The sequence below is a fragment of the Sorex fumeus genome, unplaced genomic scaffold, assembly GCF_029834395.1.
Source record: "Sorex fumeus unplaced genomic scaffold, SorFum_2.1 ptg000010l, whole genome shotgun sequence".
NCBI classification, from domain to species: Eukaryota; Metazoa; Chordata; class Mammalia; order Eulipotyphla; family Soricidae; genus Sorex; species Sorex fumeus.
Genome location: NW_026606067.1, coordinates 33264314 through 33280795, shown reverse-complemented (window position 1 = coordinate 33280795; position 16482 = coordinate 33264314).

Here is a 16482-nt window from a genome sequence, read left to right as displayed (position 1 = left end):
CCTCTAAGTCATTTCGAGGCAAAGGAAGCTATTTGAGAGAAGTAATGGCATGGCATACCTCTAGTCCATTGTGTTCTTTCTGCCCTTTAGTCCTATTCTTTTTTTGTCCATTTTTTATAATGGAAAAATCCATTTTTCCATTGTTTATAACTCCACCACGGAAAGTCCTTGTAAGCCCCCATCATCATACGAAGAAAAACGACTTGATTCGATTGTTCTAGGAACGTGCAACAAAACATTTGTCTCATCCATCTCAGAAATCTGCCTTTCCTTGGAGACAGTTCGGGTTGGGTCATGGTGAAACGAACCCTCCTGCTGAGCCAGAGGCTCTTCCCTGTGCCCCTGTGCCCCCTGGGAGCCCTGAGGCTCAGCCCCTCCCAGGAGGAGTCGGTGATGTCCCCGGGGAGCACTAGGGCTCGGTTAGGGTGAACCTCACTCTCTTGCCCAGCCTGGCGGGATGCAGGTCCTGAAATTCTCCGACTTCTAAAGCGCTCTCCCTCTGACCCTGCCTGGACGAGTCCTGGCTCTGGGCAGAATCCCCAGCAGATGTGATTCTCGGGGAGTTGCTTCCAGGCTGAGGGTCCCCTTGGAGTTCCTCATCTTGAGAACGCCAGAGTCCTTCAACTCGCGGTGTCCAGGACCAAGACCCCGCCTGGGTGTCGTGTATTGTTGCCATTGAGCTGGACTCATCTCTGCGGTGGGCAGAGGGAATGGATGGCTTGGGCACAAAAGGCAGCAGGGACACGGGGGAGGGTGAAGGGGTCTCAGGGAAACACAGAGGTGGGGCAAGAGGAGGCAGGAGCAGGGATGTGGTCTGGGACAGGAAGGGGAGAGCATGGGCGCGGAAATCACTGGAAGCCCTCAGGGGAGCCAGGGTGGAAAAGTACCAGAATAAGCAAGCACCAGATGTCTGAGCCTATGGAGGAGAATGGGGATGGGAGCGAGGGGCAGAGAAGGACCCGAGAGGGACAAAGATTCCTGCAGGGAAATGGGCGGGAGGTGAGCAGATCCCCGGGAGGTTTTGGGAGAGGGACAAGAAAATGCTGTGGAGTGAGAGCAGCAGGCGAGAGGGAGGACGGGAGGAGAGGGTGGGGGGAGAAAGTGCAGAGACCGCGGGTCTGTGGAGCCAACATGACCTTGTGGTCACAGACGTGACGGTCCTGCAGGGATATTGGTAGGGAAAGTCAGCAGGCCAGAGGAGGTTGAGTTGTTGATGTCTTGGATGTACTCCCCAGCGGGCTGCATGCATGGTTTCTGCTTGTGATGACCACTCACAGAACGTTGCATTCTGGTATAGGTCAGGAGTTTGTAGAGGACAGACACCTGGATCAATCCAGGAGAAACTGAAGACGCACTTCTGGCAAGGCAGGCCAAAGGGGCCCTGTGCAGTCTGCTCCTCCCTTGGCTCTCACTGTATCACAGTAGACATGGTGCACCAGCCCTCCTGCCAGGCCTCATTCTCACCCCATGATGGGGCTCCACAACCTTGTCCATTTGCAGTACCACCAGGAATCACCTCATCATCATGCGGAACTCTGCTATTTCTTCCCTTCTCCGACTGGAATTATTCGGAGTTGCCCCTAGAGAAGCAAGAGGGGCTCTTGGACAGGGGTGCGGCAGCAGAGCTTCTCATCCGGGGTTCAGAGAGGCGCCGGGCAGCTCTGTCCCCGAGAGTCCCAAAGATCTGCCTGCACCACTCAGCAGCCCAGACTCAGAGGTGCCTACTTTCGGGAGAAACATCTCTTTCGAGAGCTCCTTACCTCTCCTTCTCCTGCGTCACCTTTGTCTTCTGGCTCGCCGTTGAGGCTGTGAGGAAAAGAAAGAGTGAGCCTGTGGAGTTCTCTCCTTTCACTCACTAGGACTCTCAGCAATCACAGAGCACGGCAGAATGTTGGGTTTCTTCCCTGATTCATTTCCAAGAATGCTACATCATTTCAGTCTTTTCAGGCAGGCCTACTCTGGTGGCGACTTCACCGAAGTGAACTGAAGTGAATGAATTCAGTCTTAGACACAGGCTTGCCACAAAATACTTTAGCTCACCTGTGTTATTACCCGATGGAGATTCCCCTTGTCGAGAGCTTAATAATAAAGGAGGTATGCAATGAGGACAAGAAAATGGTGAGGATCCTGATAAGGAACAAGTAAAAGAGGAAATTATTCCTGTTGGTTTACTCACACAGAGGATCAACCAAGTAGGGCAGAGGCATTTCCAATGGATTCCGATAGAAAAATGAAACCCTGAGCAAAAAGGGCTTGTACATGTATTCCCGCTTCCATTACGAAGCAGTGACATGACGAAACGGGTCAGAGAGTGTGGTCGATGACCTTAGTGATGAAGTCCATAGGCCACACCCACTCAGTGGACCCTCTCCCCTCCCTGCCTTTTCTATAGCTCTTGTTCCTTGAGCCATGGCTCCTTGTTCTCGGTTGAGATCCCCTGAGCCCTCTGGATGCTTTGATGGCTAGCAGGATGTCCCCCATTCCCTGTCATGTATTTGTGATAGAGTCCCTGACTTTGGGCCGACGTGACCCTTTGGATCATATTTTGCCTGCATCCTCCTTTCCTGTAGCCCTTCATGGTCTGACATGTGAACCTGACCTAGAATGTAGACACCTTCCATTCTTTGGTGTGTGGATGGGCAACTGGCCAATGTCATTTGGGCTCTGATGTGCCTTTCATCAGCTGTATCCATCATCATGTTCCTGCACTCACAAAGTTCAAGGGACTTGGAAGCAAATGTTATTAATCAAACCTCAGACCAGGGGGAGGTGTGTGTAGCTCACATGACACTGAGGTGGTTGAAGTGGCACAGTATCCTTTGGGCCACTCACGTCCATGCTTTGACCAAACAACATGTTCAGTTCCCTGAATAAACTACCCCAAGCCCCACCTTCCTTTCCAGAGTGCTTTTTTTCAATCGGATCAAACTTGTTTTTAAAATGCCCCCAAAGAGCTGGAGCAATAGCCCAGCGGGTATGGCATTTGCCTTGCACACGGCCAATCTGGGTTCGATTCCCAGCATCCAATATGGTCCCCTGAGCACTGACAGGGGTGCTTGAATGTCCCGGTAAGTCCCCATAGTCATAAGAGTGAAAAGGTTTTAATTCAGAAAAGGTGTTTATTGACAGCAGCATATTTGTTTCAATAGTTTTATACCTCGGCCTTTCCTTGGGGGCGATAGGAGGTTGGTCTGTGTAAAGGCATTACTGTGAAAGAGCCACACTGGAGGATCTTCCCTGCGCCCCCTGACTCGGGGAGCCCTGAGGCTCGGCCCCTCCCGGGAGGGGTCACCGTTGTCCCTCGGGAAGCACTCGGGGCTTGGGGAGGATGAACCGTACTCTCCTTGCCAGACTGACTGGATGCGGGTCCTGGCCTTCCCCGAGGACTTGAGCAATCTCCCTCCGGCCCTCCTCGGAATCGTCCAGGCTCTGGGCCGAATGCCCGGCAGAGGGGATGCTCCTCGGGGGGTTGCTTCCGGGATGAGGGTCCCCTTGAGCCCCAGCTGTCATTTCGCTAGCGGCATCCATGGGTCAAGGTCCTGCCGGCTGTCCTGCACCGGCACCAGCGCTGGCGCTGCGTTGCCCTCATCTCTGTGGTGGGCAGAGGGAACGGATGGCTTGGGCACCGAAAGCCGCAGGGACACCCTGGAGGGTGAATGGGTCTCAGGGAAGGAAAGACAGAGGTGGGGCAAGAGGAGGCAGGAGTGGGGATGTGGTCTGGGACAGGAAGGGGAGTGCAAGGGCATTGAGATGATGGGCACTGAAGGCACTGAAGCACTCAGGGAAGCCAGGGTGGAAAGGTTCCGCAACATGCAGGCACCAGATGTCTGAGCCTGCGGAGGATAAGGGGGATGGGAATGAGGGGCGAGAAGGCCCCGAGAGGGACAAAGAGGCCTTGATTGAAATGGGTGGGAGGCTAGCAGAGCCATGGGAGGTGCTGGGAAGGGGCCAAGAAAAGGCCTTGGAATCAGGGAGCAGGCAAGAGGGAGGACGGATGAGAGGGTGGGGGGAGAAAGTGCATTGAAGGCGGGTCTGTGGAGCCAACATGAACTTGGGGTCACGTATGTGATGGTACTGCGGGGATATTGGGAGGGGAATTCAGCAGGCCAGGGCAGGTTGAGTGGACCAGGTGTTGCGCCTCCTCCCCGCTGGGCTGTACACAGGGCGCCTACTTCTTTACCAAACGGAAAGACACTGGCATTCTGCTGCCAGTTCAGGACTCTGCAGAGGACAGGCCAAGGGATCAGTCCAGGAGAAACTGAAGACGCCCTTCTGGCATGGCAGGGCAAGGGGGCCCTGTGCAGTCTGCTCCTCCGAGGCTTCTCACCGCATCACAGGAGACATGGTGAGCCTGCCCTCCTCCCAGGCCTCCTCCTCACCCCATGACCAGGGCTCCCCTACCCCATCCATGGGCAGGAACACCAGGAATCACCTCATATCTATGGCTGATGTTTCTTGCCGTCTCCCTCGGGAGTGGTTCAGACTCGCTCCTAGAGAAGCAAGGGGGGCTCGAGGTCAGGACTGTGGCAGCAGAGCTTCTCCTCCAGGGACCAGAGGCACGCCGGGCAGCTGTCCCAGAGAGTCCCAAAGATCTGTCCGCACCACTCAGCGGCCCAGGACTCAGAGGCACCTGCTTTCGGGAGAAAGGTCTCTCTTTGGAGAGCTCCTTACCTCTCCTCCTCCCGTGTTGACTTGTCCTCCTGGCACTCTCTGGAGGCTGTGAGGAAAAGAAAGAGTGAGCCTGTGGAGTTCTCTCCTTTCACTTACTAGGACTCTCAGCAATCACAGAGCACGGCAGAATGTTGGGTTTCTTCCCTGAATCAGTTCCAAGAATGCTACGTCGTTTCAGTCTTTTCAGGCAGGCCTACGCTGGTGGCGACTTCACCGAAGTGAACTGAAGTGAATGAATTCAGTCTTAGACACAGGCTTGCCACAAAATGCTTTAGGAGCTCACCTTCTGTCATTACCCGATGGAGATTCCCCTTGTCGAGAGCTTAATAATAAAGGAGGTATGCAATGAGGACAAGAAAATGGTGAGGATCCTGATAAGGAACAAGTAAAAGAGGAAATTATTCCGGTTGGTTTACTCACACGGAGGATCAACCAAGTAGGGCAGAGGCATTTCCAATGGATTCCGATAGAAAAATGAAACCCTGAGCAAAAAGGGCTTGTACATGTATTCCCGCTTCCATTACAAAGCAGTGACATGACGAAATGGGTCAGAAAGTGTGGTTGATGACCTTAGTGATGAAGTCCATAGGCCACACACACTCAGTGAACCCTCTCCTCTCCCTGCCCTTTTCTATACCTCCTGTTCCTTGAGCCATGGTTCCTTGTTCTCTCTGAGATCCCCTGAGCCCTCTGGATGCTTTGATGGCTCGCAGGATGTCCCCCATTCCCTGTCATGTATTGGTGATAGAGTCCCTGACTTTGGGCCAATGTGACGCTTTGGATCATATTTTGCCCGCTTCCTCCTTTCCTGTAGACGGTCATGGCCTTACCTGTGAACCTGACCTAGAATGTGGAAACCTTCCATTCTTTGGTGTGTGGATGGGCAACTGGCCAATGTCGTTTGGGCTCTGATGTGCCTTTCATCAGCTGTATCCATCATCATGTTCCTGCACTCACAAAGTTCAAGGGACTCGGAAGCAAATGTTAGTAATCAAACCTCAGACCAGGGGGAAATGTGTATAGCTCACATGACACTGAGGTGGTTTGAGTGGCACAGTATCCTTCGGGCCACTCACGTCCATGCTTTGACTAAACAACATGTTCAGTTCCCTGAATAATCTACCCCAAGCCCCACCTTCCTTTCCATAGTGCTTTTTTTCAATCAGATCAAACTTGTTTTTAAAATGCCCCCAAAGACCTGGAGCAATAGCCCAGCGGGTATGGCATTTGCCTTGCACACGGCCAACCCGGTTTCGATTCCCAGCATCCCATATGGTCCCCTGAGCACTGACAGGGGTGATTGAATGTCCGGGTAAGTCCCTATAGTCATAAGAGTGAAAAGGTGTTTATTCAGAAAAAGGTGTTTATTGACAGCAGCATATTTGTTTCAATAGTTTTTGACCTCGGCCTTTCCTTGGGGGCGGTAGGTGGTCGGTCTGCGTAATAGCGTTCCTCTGAAAGAGCCACACTGGAGGATCTTCCCTGCGCCCCCTGACTCGGGGAGCCCTGAGGCTCGGCCCCTCCCGGGAGGGGTCACCATAGTCCCTCGGGAAGCACTCGGGCTTGGGGAGGGTCAACCTCACTCTCTTGCCCAGCCTGGCTGGATGCGCGTCCGGACCTTCGAGGACGACTTGAGCAATCTTCCTCTGGCCCAGCTCTGAAGCGTCCAGGCATTGTCCCGAATGCCCGTCAGAGGGGATGCTCCTCAGGGGGTTGCTTCTGGGCTGAGGGTCCCCTTGAGCCCCGGCTGTCCTTTCGCTGGCAACGTCCAGGGGTCCAGGTCCCGCCGGGCTGTCCTGCACCGGCACCAGGGCTGGCGCTGCGTTGCCCTCATCTCTGTGGTGGGCAGAGGGAACGGATGGCTTGGGCACCGAAGGCGGCAGGGACACCCCGGAGGGTGAAGGGGTCTCAGGGAAGGAAAGACAGAGGTGGGGCAAGAGGAGGCAGGAGTGGGGATGTGGTCTGGGATGGGAAGGGGAGTGCAAGGGCACTGAGATGATGGGCACTGAAGGCACTGAAGCACTCGGGGAAGCCAGGGTGGAAAGGTTCCGCAACATGCAGGCACCAGATGTCCGAGCCCGTGGAGGACAAGGGCGATGGGAATGAGGGGCTAGAAGGCCCGAGAGGGACAAAGAGGCCTTGATTGACATGGGTGGGAGGAGAGCAGAGCCATGGGAGGTGCTGGGAGAGGGCCCAGAAAAGGCCTTGGAATCAGGGAGCAGGTGAGAGGGAGGATGGGTGAGAGGAGAAAGTGGGGGGAGAAAGTGCAGCGAAGGCGGGTCTGTGGAGCCAACATGAACTTGGGGTCACGTACGTGATGGTACTGAGGGGATATTGGGAGGGGAATTCAGCAGGCCGGGGAGGTTGGTTGAATAGGTGTTGTGTCTCCTCCCCGGTGGGCTGTACACACGGCACCTGCTTGTTGTCGCCACTGAAAGACACTGGCATTCTGCAGCCAGGTCAGGACTCTGCAGAGGACAGGCCAAGGGATCAGTCCAGGAGAAACTGAAGACGCCCTTCTGGCATGGCGGGGCAAGGGGGCCCTGTGCAGTCTGCTCCTCCGAGGCTTCTCACCGCATCACAGGAGACATGGTGAGCCTGCCCTCCTCCCAGGCCTCCTCCTCACCCCATGACCAGGGCTCCCTACCCCATCCATGGGCAGGAACACCAGGAATCACCTCATATCTATGGCTGATGTTTCTTGCCGTCTTCCTCGGGAGTGGTTCAGACTCGCTCCTAGAGAAGAAAGGGGGGCTCGAGGTCAGGGCTGTGGCAGCAGAGCTTCTCCTCCAGGGTCCAGAGGCGCGCCGGGCAGCTCTGTCCCAGAGAGTCCCAAAGATCTGTCCACACCACTCAGCGGCCCAGGACTCAGAGGCACCTGCTTTCGGGAGAAAGGTCTCTCTTTGGAGAGCTCCTTACCTCTCCTCCTCCGGTGTTGACTTCTCCTCCTGGCACTCTGTGGAGGCTGTGAGGAAAAAAAAGAGTGAGCCTGTGGAGTTCTCTCCTTTCACTCACTAGGACTCTCAGCAAATCACAGAGCACGGCAGAATGTTGGGTTTCTTCCCTGAATCAGTTCCAAGAATGCTACATCGTTACAGTCTTTTCAGGCAGGCCTACACTGGTGGCGACATCACCGAAGTGAAATGAAGAGAATGAATTCAGTCTTAGACACAGGCCTGCCACAAAATACTTTAGGAGCTCAACTTGTGTCATTACCCGATGGAGATTCCCTTGTCGAGTGCTTTTTTTCAATCGGATCAAACTTGTTTGTAATATGGCCCCAAAATGCTGGAGCAACAGCCCAACGGGTATGGCATTTGCCTTGCACACGGCCAACCCGGGTTCGATTCCCAGCATCCCCTATGGTCCCCTGGGGTGATTGCTGAGTGCAGAGCCAGGAGTAAATTCTGTGAATGACTGGGTGTGACCCAAAAAGCAAAATAAATAAATAAATAAATAAATAAATAAAATGCCCCCAAAACAGTTCCAGCCACCTGGGTTATGTCCCTAAAGATGGTCCAAGTTCCACTGGCTTCTCTAGGAAAAAGGCTGAGGAGTAGATCGAGAGTACAGTGGCCAAGCACTGCCTGGCATGAGGTCAATCTGCCTTTGAATCCTCGGCACCCCGTAAGGCTCCACCAGTCCACTGGGAGTGATCCCCGAGCTCAGAGCCAGGAGGAATCCCTGAACATGGCTTGGTGTGACCTCCAAAAAGCAATCAAAAAAGGACAAAGGGAATGAAACTCAGAGAGCTCACACAAGCAGTGCAGTGCCTAAAACATAGGTTCTGCTCTGTTTCGCATGTCAAGAATTGGGTTACAGATGAAGGTGGCAGCAGATTTCATGTGCACTGGGGGCTGTTGCCTGAGTCCTGGTCCTCTTCTCCAGCAGCCTCAGGTGGTAGAAGGTGATTGAGCAGGGATGGATTCCGCCCAGGCAACAGGGGGCGCTGGTCGGGAACCCTGTGGGGGATCTCTGCCTAGGGCGCTCATCTCCCTCTCGGGACTCCATTTTCTTGTCTCCATCCCTTAAAGTCCCCAGTTTGAATGCCAGCACTAATTCAGCGAGCCTAATGGCCTTGGAGATGTCTTTGTCAGAATGAGAGGTAGGGAAAAGCTGGCCCCTAGCTAGATTTCACATCTCCTGCCCGTGTGCGCGGATGTAGATGCCTTTGGTCCACAGACTGTCTTAGAAAGTATTGCTCAATTTCAGCAAGATACTTAGATTGTCAGGATAGTTTTTTTGCGACCATTTGGTTCTTTTCTTTTACATTTCATTTGATTCATTTTTAATCTTTTATTGATTCACCGTGAGGTTGAACATTACAAAGTTTTTCAGGATTGCGTTTCAGTCTACAGTGTTCCAACAGCCCATCGTTCCACCTTGCAGTTTCCCAGCACCAATGTCCCCAGTTTCCTTTCCAACTCTTTAAGACACCCCTCACCCCGGCCTGCTTCCATGGCAGGCACTTGTTTGTTTCTATTTCACTCATATTCAGCATTATGGTTTGCAGTACAGACGCAGAAAGTTTATTCTCTACATCCCTTGACCTGCTTTCAACACTCAGTTCTTGTCCAGAGTGGTCGTGTCCAACTTGTATTGTCATAATGGACTCTCCTCTATCCTAACTACCCTCCATCACCTACAACATGCTGCTACTTCCCAGTCTTTGACCAGTCCTCCTGGCCCATTTTCCCTGGCCTCACGATGTATTGCTAACATTTTTAAGTTTCCTGAAATTTATGGTGCACTTCTTCATTTAACTAAATCGGTAATTTTTTCTCTTGAATCATAGAAGCTACTGATCTATTTAAAGTCACTTTCTTATGAATTGTACTCTTCCAAAGATTTGATCATTAAAATCTTAGCATATTCATTGTGTACTTTTCTATACTGTTAGCAGTTAGCCTTTAGTTTCTCAAATCACTTAATCACTTAACTTCCCGTTAGTCGTCGATTTGCTCGACCGGGCGCCAGTAACGTCTCCATTTGTCCCTGTCAAGTGCTAGTGTAGCCCAATGGCATCTGTTCGCTCCGGGAATATGAAGGGCCTCAAACCGGTCGTTCATGATCTTGACGAAGATGTCTGACCATCTGGTATGTGGCCGGCCACGCGGTCTTTTGACATCCTGTGGAATCCAGTCGGTAACAGCTCTAGTCCAGCGGTCGTCTTTAAATCTCATTACGTGACCAGCCCATCTGATTTTTGACACCTTGGCAAATGAGACAGCGTCCCTGATTCTTGATCGTCGACGGATGTCAGAATTCCGGATTCTTTCTCTCAGTTGAGTGAAATGTGATATTCCAAGCATAGCTCTTTCTATTCTTCGTTGGGAGACCTGAATAGCGTTCTCATCTTGTTTGCGTAGGGCCCAGGTCTCTGAGGCATATGTTAATGCAGGAAGAACAGTGGAATCAAAGAGATGTGCCCGGAGCCGGAGGTTCTTCGTCCTCTTAGCTATTTCTTCGACGTTCTTGAAGGCGTTCCAAGCCACTCTCTTCCTCCTGTGCAGCTCGGGTGCCAGGTCATTTGTCATGTTGACCTCTCGACCTAGGTACACATAGCTGTTGCATTCGGAGATGGTCGTTCCGTTGAGAGTGAATGGGGGGTCAGGAACGAGGCAGTTTCTCATAAACATTGTCTTCGTAAGATTCAGCTGTAGTCCTACCTTTCCACACTCACGGTCAAAGTCGGCCAGCATTTGTGCCGCTTGGCTGATGTTTGGTGTTATTAAAACAATGTCATCGGCAAAGCGGAGGTGGTGTAGTTGCCAACCATCTATCTTCACTGCCATTCCTTCCCATTCCAGTCATCTCGTGATGTTCTCGAGTGTGGCACTGAAGAGTTTCGGTGAAATGGTATCACCCTGCCGCACCCCTCTCTTGACATCAACGATCACTTCTTTGTAGAATGGTGAGATCCTGGTAGTGAATCCGCAATACAGCTCACGGAGGATCCTGATGTATTGGGCTTGAATGCCCTGATTGGCTAGGGCTTCAATGACCGCTTCCGTCTCAACAGAATCAAAGGCCTTCTTTAAATCAATGAACGTTAAATAGAGTGGCATCTTGAACTCCCGAGAAACCTCAATGAGCTTGGTTATCGTGTGGATATGGTCGATGGTGCTGAATCCTTTGCGGAACCCGGCTTGCTCGCATGGTTGTCCTTCATCTAGTGTTCTGCCAATCCTATTTAGGATGACTCGAGTGAACAACTTGTAGATGACAGACAATAGGCAGATCGGGCGATATTTGCCAATGTCATGGATGCCTCCCTTCTTGACCAGTAGTACGGTCCTGCTGGTTTTCCATTGGGACAGAACCTTGCATTCAGACAGGTAGCGAGTGAAGAGCCGAGCCAGTGTATTGATGGTACTGACGGCAGGTTCTTCAGGTGTTCAGGTCTAACCTTGTCTGGGCCGGGTGCTGTTTCTCAAATAACTTCTATTTTCAACGAACACTTTTGTGGTATGTTTAGATCAAATTACAATCTTTCAGGGGTTTTCCTAGTTTCGACGGATCCCAGGATCCTAGTCATAATGGGAGCTTCCAGGGACCCTTAGTAGAGTTTGGGGGAGTCAGAAATTGTCAGGGCTTTGATTCAGTGCCGAGCACATGCAAGGTATAGACTTGATCCCTCTAAGCCATTTCAAAGACCAAAGGAAACTATTATAGCAACGTCATGGCATCGCAAATCTCTTGTACATTGCGTTGTTTCTGCTCATCACTTAATACATGTCTGTCAGTATTACAAACGCTGCTTTATTTGGCAGAAGCAGGAAGAATAAGAAGAATGAAGTGTTGGGGCAATAGGCCACAAGACCTGAGCATCTTCTTTGCATCTCCAAGTCCTGTCTTCAGCACTGCTGGTGTGGACCTGGAAGGCCTTCCCAAGCAGCACTGCTGTGCTGAGGATGACAGGGAATGGCATGGCAATTCCTGTGCACTAGAACGACGGCCACCCACACAAATACAAGGCGAAGTAAACGAGAGATTATTTACGTATTTATTTTTTTTCTTATTGTGTCACGATGAGACAGAGTTATAAAGCTGTTCAGGGTCAGGTTTCAGTCATACAATGCTCCAATGCTCATCCCTCTACCAGTGAACATTGCCCACCAAGGACGTCCTCCATTTCCATCCATCCTGCCACTTTCCCCCAGCGTATCTTCCACGGCAGGAACTTTCCATCTATTGATCTTTCTCTCTCTTTCCCTCTCTCTCTCTCTTTCCCTCTCTCTCTATCCTATTTTGATACTTTAGGAGCACGGCATTTACTCATCCAGCAATTCAGCTGATGGAATTGGGCATGAACTCCATGTTACTTTTTTAAATTTGTTTTAATTTTACAAGATTGTTCAAAATGTTTGATTACATTCATTATTCAAACACCAATCCCACCACCATTACACCTTCCCATCACCAAATTCGAGACGTTTCCGTCCCAAACTACAATTGCTGTCCAACAATTCAACTGAAATAATATAGTTCGTATTGTCTGTTAAGAGAAACTGCTGAACATGCTTACAAAAAAGTGTTCATATAGGAAACAGTGTTTATGATTATACTATTTCAGCAGGAGCCATGGCTCGTTTTCCCCGCCCTTAGTAGTTGCTTAGGTTGTTCTTTTTAAAATGCATGCAGTCGTTCTATATCTGTCCCTGTCCTTGAGACTCATTTCAATCAGCATGATACTCTCCAAGTCCATTCATTTATAGGAAGAGTTCTTGACCCCATTTCTCCTAACAGCTGTGTAGTGTAATGTTCCCTTCTGTGGATGTCCCGGGGTTCTTCATCCAGTTGCCTGTTCTCAGGGTGCACGAGAGCAGGCCAGACTCCACACAATTAGCAATAATGTTCAGTAAAGCCATCTCTTCCCAATTGTTCCTAAACAAAGCAAAAGAAAGAGACTGGACTCTGACCATAATACAAAAAGAAGAACAGGCGAGTGTGATCATCAGTGCGAGCCAGTGCTGTGACCGCTGGCACAGCCATCAGGGCCCTCTGAGCCCAACCTGCCTGCTGAGATAATTGCCAGGCCCAGGGCAGGATTCGGGCACTCGGTGTCAAGGTGAGCCTTTGGAGAAACCTACAATAAGAAACAGGCTCCAGATGTTTGAGCCGGTGTTGGAAAATGGAAATGGGAGTGAGGGGCGAGACGGACCCGAGAGGGACAAAGAGGCCTGGAGGGAAATGGGTGGGAGGCGAACAGAGCACTGGGGGGTGCTGGGAGAGGGCCAAGGAAAGGCTGTGGAGTTAGGGAGCTGGGGAGAGGAAGGAGGGGTTGAGAGGGCGGGGGGAGAGAATATGCAGAGATGGCCAGTTTCCGAAGATAGGACGACAGTGTTCTTAGTGAGTGAGTTAGTCAGTGACTCCAGTAAGTGACTGTAGGCCAATGGTCCCGAGAGGGAAAGTCATCAGCCCAGGGGAGACGCCCACTTTGATTCCTTATGTACAAACTCATTATGTACTTTTCTATATTTTAGCTGGTACCCTTCAGTTTTTAAGATAATTTTATAATTTTCAGTGAACACTTTTGTGTTTTGTCAAGAGCATATGACAATAGTATAGTGGTTTTCCTAGTTTTGAGAGAACCAGTTATGATGGGAGCTTCCAGGACTTCTAGCGGAGTATGGGGGAGTGAGAGACTGTCAGGGGTTTGATTCAGGGCCGAGCACATGCAAGGCACAGACTTGATCCCTCTGAGTCATTTCAAAGGTTAAAGAAACTAGTAGAGCAAAGTATGGCGTGGCATACCGCTCGTCCATTGTGTTATTTCTGCCCTTTAGTCCCATTGTTATAGATGAGCTCTTATCATTAAATACGTGGCTGCCAGGATTATGAACACTCCTTTATTTGGCGGAAGCAGCAAGAGTAAGAAAATTAGAGTGTTGGGAGTATAAGTCACAGGACCGGAGTATGTAGCTGTCATGCAGCAATTCCTGTCTTGAGCACTGCCAGTGTGACCCTACAAGGCCTCGCAGAGAAACACTGCTCTGCTGAGTATAGGGCTTGCTGCCATCTTAAGTCACATTGTTATTGGAATTGCATGGAAGGTGTTAAAATATTTCAATTCTGAACGTCTCCTTGGTTTGGACAATTCCAGGGATTATCTCGCACTGAGCCGGTAATAAGGCCTGGGAAGAGTTGGGGATGTACCTCCAACGGAAGAAAAAACGATCAGATTAAAATTCTTGGGGGAGGATGGAGAATGGGGGCAAGTTACCTCAGGTACAGTACATGCCTTGAGCATAACCCTGAGTTAACTTCTGGCAAACACAAAAAAGCCCTTGATATTTATGAAAGGAATAACCACTGAATTTACTAAAACATACACTACACATCCTATATTATTAAATTCATATTCATTAGCAGTTCTTCCCATTAAAAGCTGAGGATATTATTTAGCAGTAATAATGACACACGAAAGCAGAAAGCAGCTAACCTTTCGAATCGTTTGATTTCTCCCTTTTTCAATAATTTCAACTTTATTAACAAATTATTGAACATATTTCTATGAAACCTATACTCCAGAGACCCATATGATATGTACACTAAAAAAATGGCACCTAGGCTGTCCTCCAATAACCAGGGGCATTATATTTCTTAGCATAACTATAAGTTAGTTTAGAGACTCCAAGATTCTTTTTGAGGACAAAGAGCCCTTTGACCTCTACATCTGGGAACTATAAAGATGAATTCTATAGTGAGAAAAGGTTTTTGGCAACCAGTAAAATCCACGGTCCCTCTCACATCAGTTTCTATGTCTGCCAATAGAAGAGGAAGAAGCCAGGACCAGCACATCCTCTAACTCCCCACGTGGTAGCCTGCTTTCTAAATCTGAGCACTGGTAGTGAACCCGAAGTGGCTTTTGGGGATGTTGCTGTGTGATAATCTACTTGTACCAGACATTTCCACTGTGTAATCCATTTGGTGAGACATTCGGTCCTTACAAGAAAGAGTAAATGCCTCACGTGGGTATGGTGCCACCAGTAGGTCAGCCGGGACCTGCAGGGCGATTGCATCAGCAGCCTGATGATGCCTTCAGGCTTCCAGATACCTTAAAATTGCTGCTGTACCTTTTGCTTATCCCCAATAATGTGGGACCAAGTTTAACAAGAAATTAAATGAACAAAGTTAGGTATGTGGGAGCCACGCCCACAAACCACCTCCGGATCAGCTACAGAAGCTCATTTACTGGCCTTATTCCAGAGACCCACAAATAAACCACAAAAGAGATCAAGAGCCACATTTAAGCCGAGCACAAGAATGGCTGAACAGACCAGGGTAAATCGGGGGCTGGGGGAATAGGTTGACGTGGTGCCCACCCGAAAAGAGCTCCTGGCAGCAGCTTGCTTCCACAGTCCAAAATTGCTGCCATACTCCAGGCCTGAGTCCATCATCTCAGCCTGGACCGTCACCATGATATAATCTACTGAAAATTCTGGTATGCAGGTTATATGACAAATCTTCAGGCTTTCTCGAAATTGGGGTGGCTTACTCCACCTACTTCCGAATACTCATGGAAGCACTCAGTCATCCCCTCAGACCAATTTCAGCACTATCATGTAAGCTCTGCTACAGGTCTTGCTTCAGAAACTCATCAATGTATCTCGAAAGGACTCAAAAGCCACAGTTAACCTCAGATCCGCACATGACTGACTGCACTGGAGTAAATCAGAGGGTAGCGGGTTGGCCTGTGCCTGTCCAAACAGAGCTCCCCGTAGCCATTGGCTTCCACAATCCAAAATCGCCACTGTACCCCAGGCCTGACTCCACCATCTCAGGACAGACCTCACCAAGATATAATCTGTTGAAGATTCTGCTATGCGGGTTTTGTGACAGAAATCTTCAGGCTTTCTTGGGGTCAGGATGGGCTACCTCCCCCCACCTCCCTGTACTTCAAGAAGGCTCAGCAGTCACATCGACACCCTTTAGTCCCATTGTTATAGATGAGCTCTTATCATTAAATACGTGGCTGTCAGGATTATGAACATTCCTTTATTTGGCAGAAGCAGCAAGAATAAGAATAAGCGGCCTCTCAATTGAAAAGCTACACTAGTCTTACCATCCTGATAAAAAAAAAAACCCCAATGTGCTGAAAAAACACCATGACCTCTTAGCACCTGTACTGTAAACCAGAATGCATAAAAATAAAAGAAGAGATAGAGCAAGAAGGAATGTGACTCCCCTAGAGTTCGGCTGGGGGTGGGTGGTGGGCGGTTGGAGAATGGTGGTAGGTAGGGAAACGGACATGGTGGTGGGAAATGTACACTGGTGAAGGGATGGATGCTAGATCATTGTATGACTGCAACCCAACTATGAACAACTTGGTAAAGGTCAATCTCATGGATATCCAATTTAAAAAAAATTAGGGGTCGTGCAATAGTACAGCAGGCAGAGCCTATGCCTTGCACAAGGCCAACAGGAATTAAGGCCCCGGCATCCCATATGGTCCCCCAAACACCAGTAGGAGTGATTCCTGAGTGCAGAGCCAGGATGACCCCTGAGCATCGCAAGTGTGACCCAAAAAGCCAAAAATAAAAAGTAAAGTTAATATAAAATAAAAATAAAAGTTCATGCCCAATTCAGCTTAATCAATGGCTAAATAAATAGCAGTACTCTTACACTGAAAAAAGAAAAAGTAACGCTTTAGAGGTAGTTTCCTTTACTACTATTGGGGTGGGGAAGAGTGCAAGACAAGTGATTCCAGATGGGTTTGGCAGCTACTAGAAATGTCCAACAGCTCTGGGAGTCAAGATGGCTCTTTGATGCTCCAGTTGAGGTTGTTATGGTAGAATCGACCGCAAC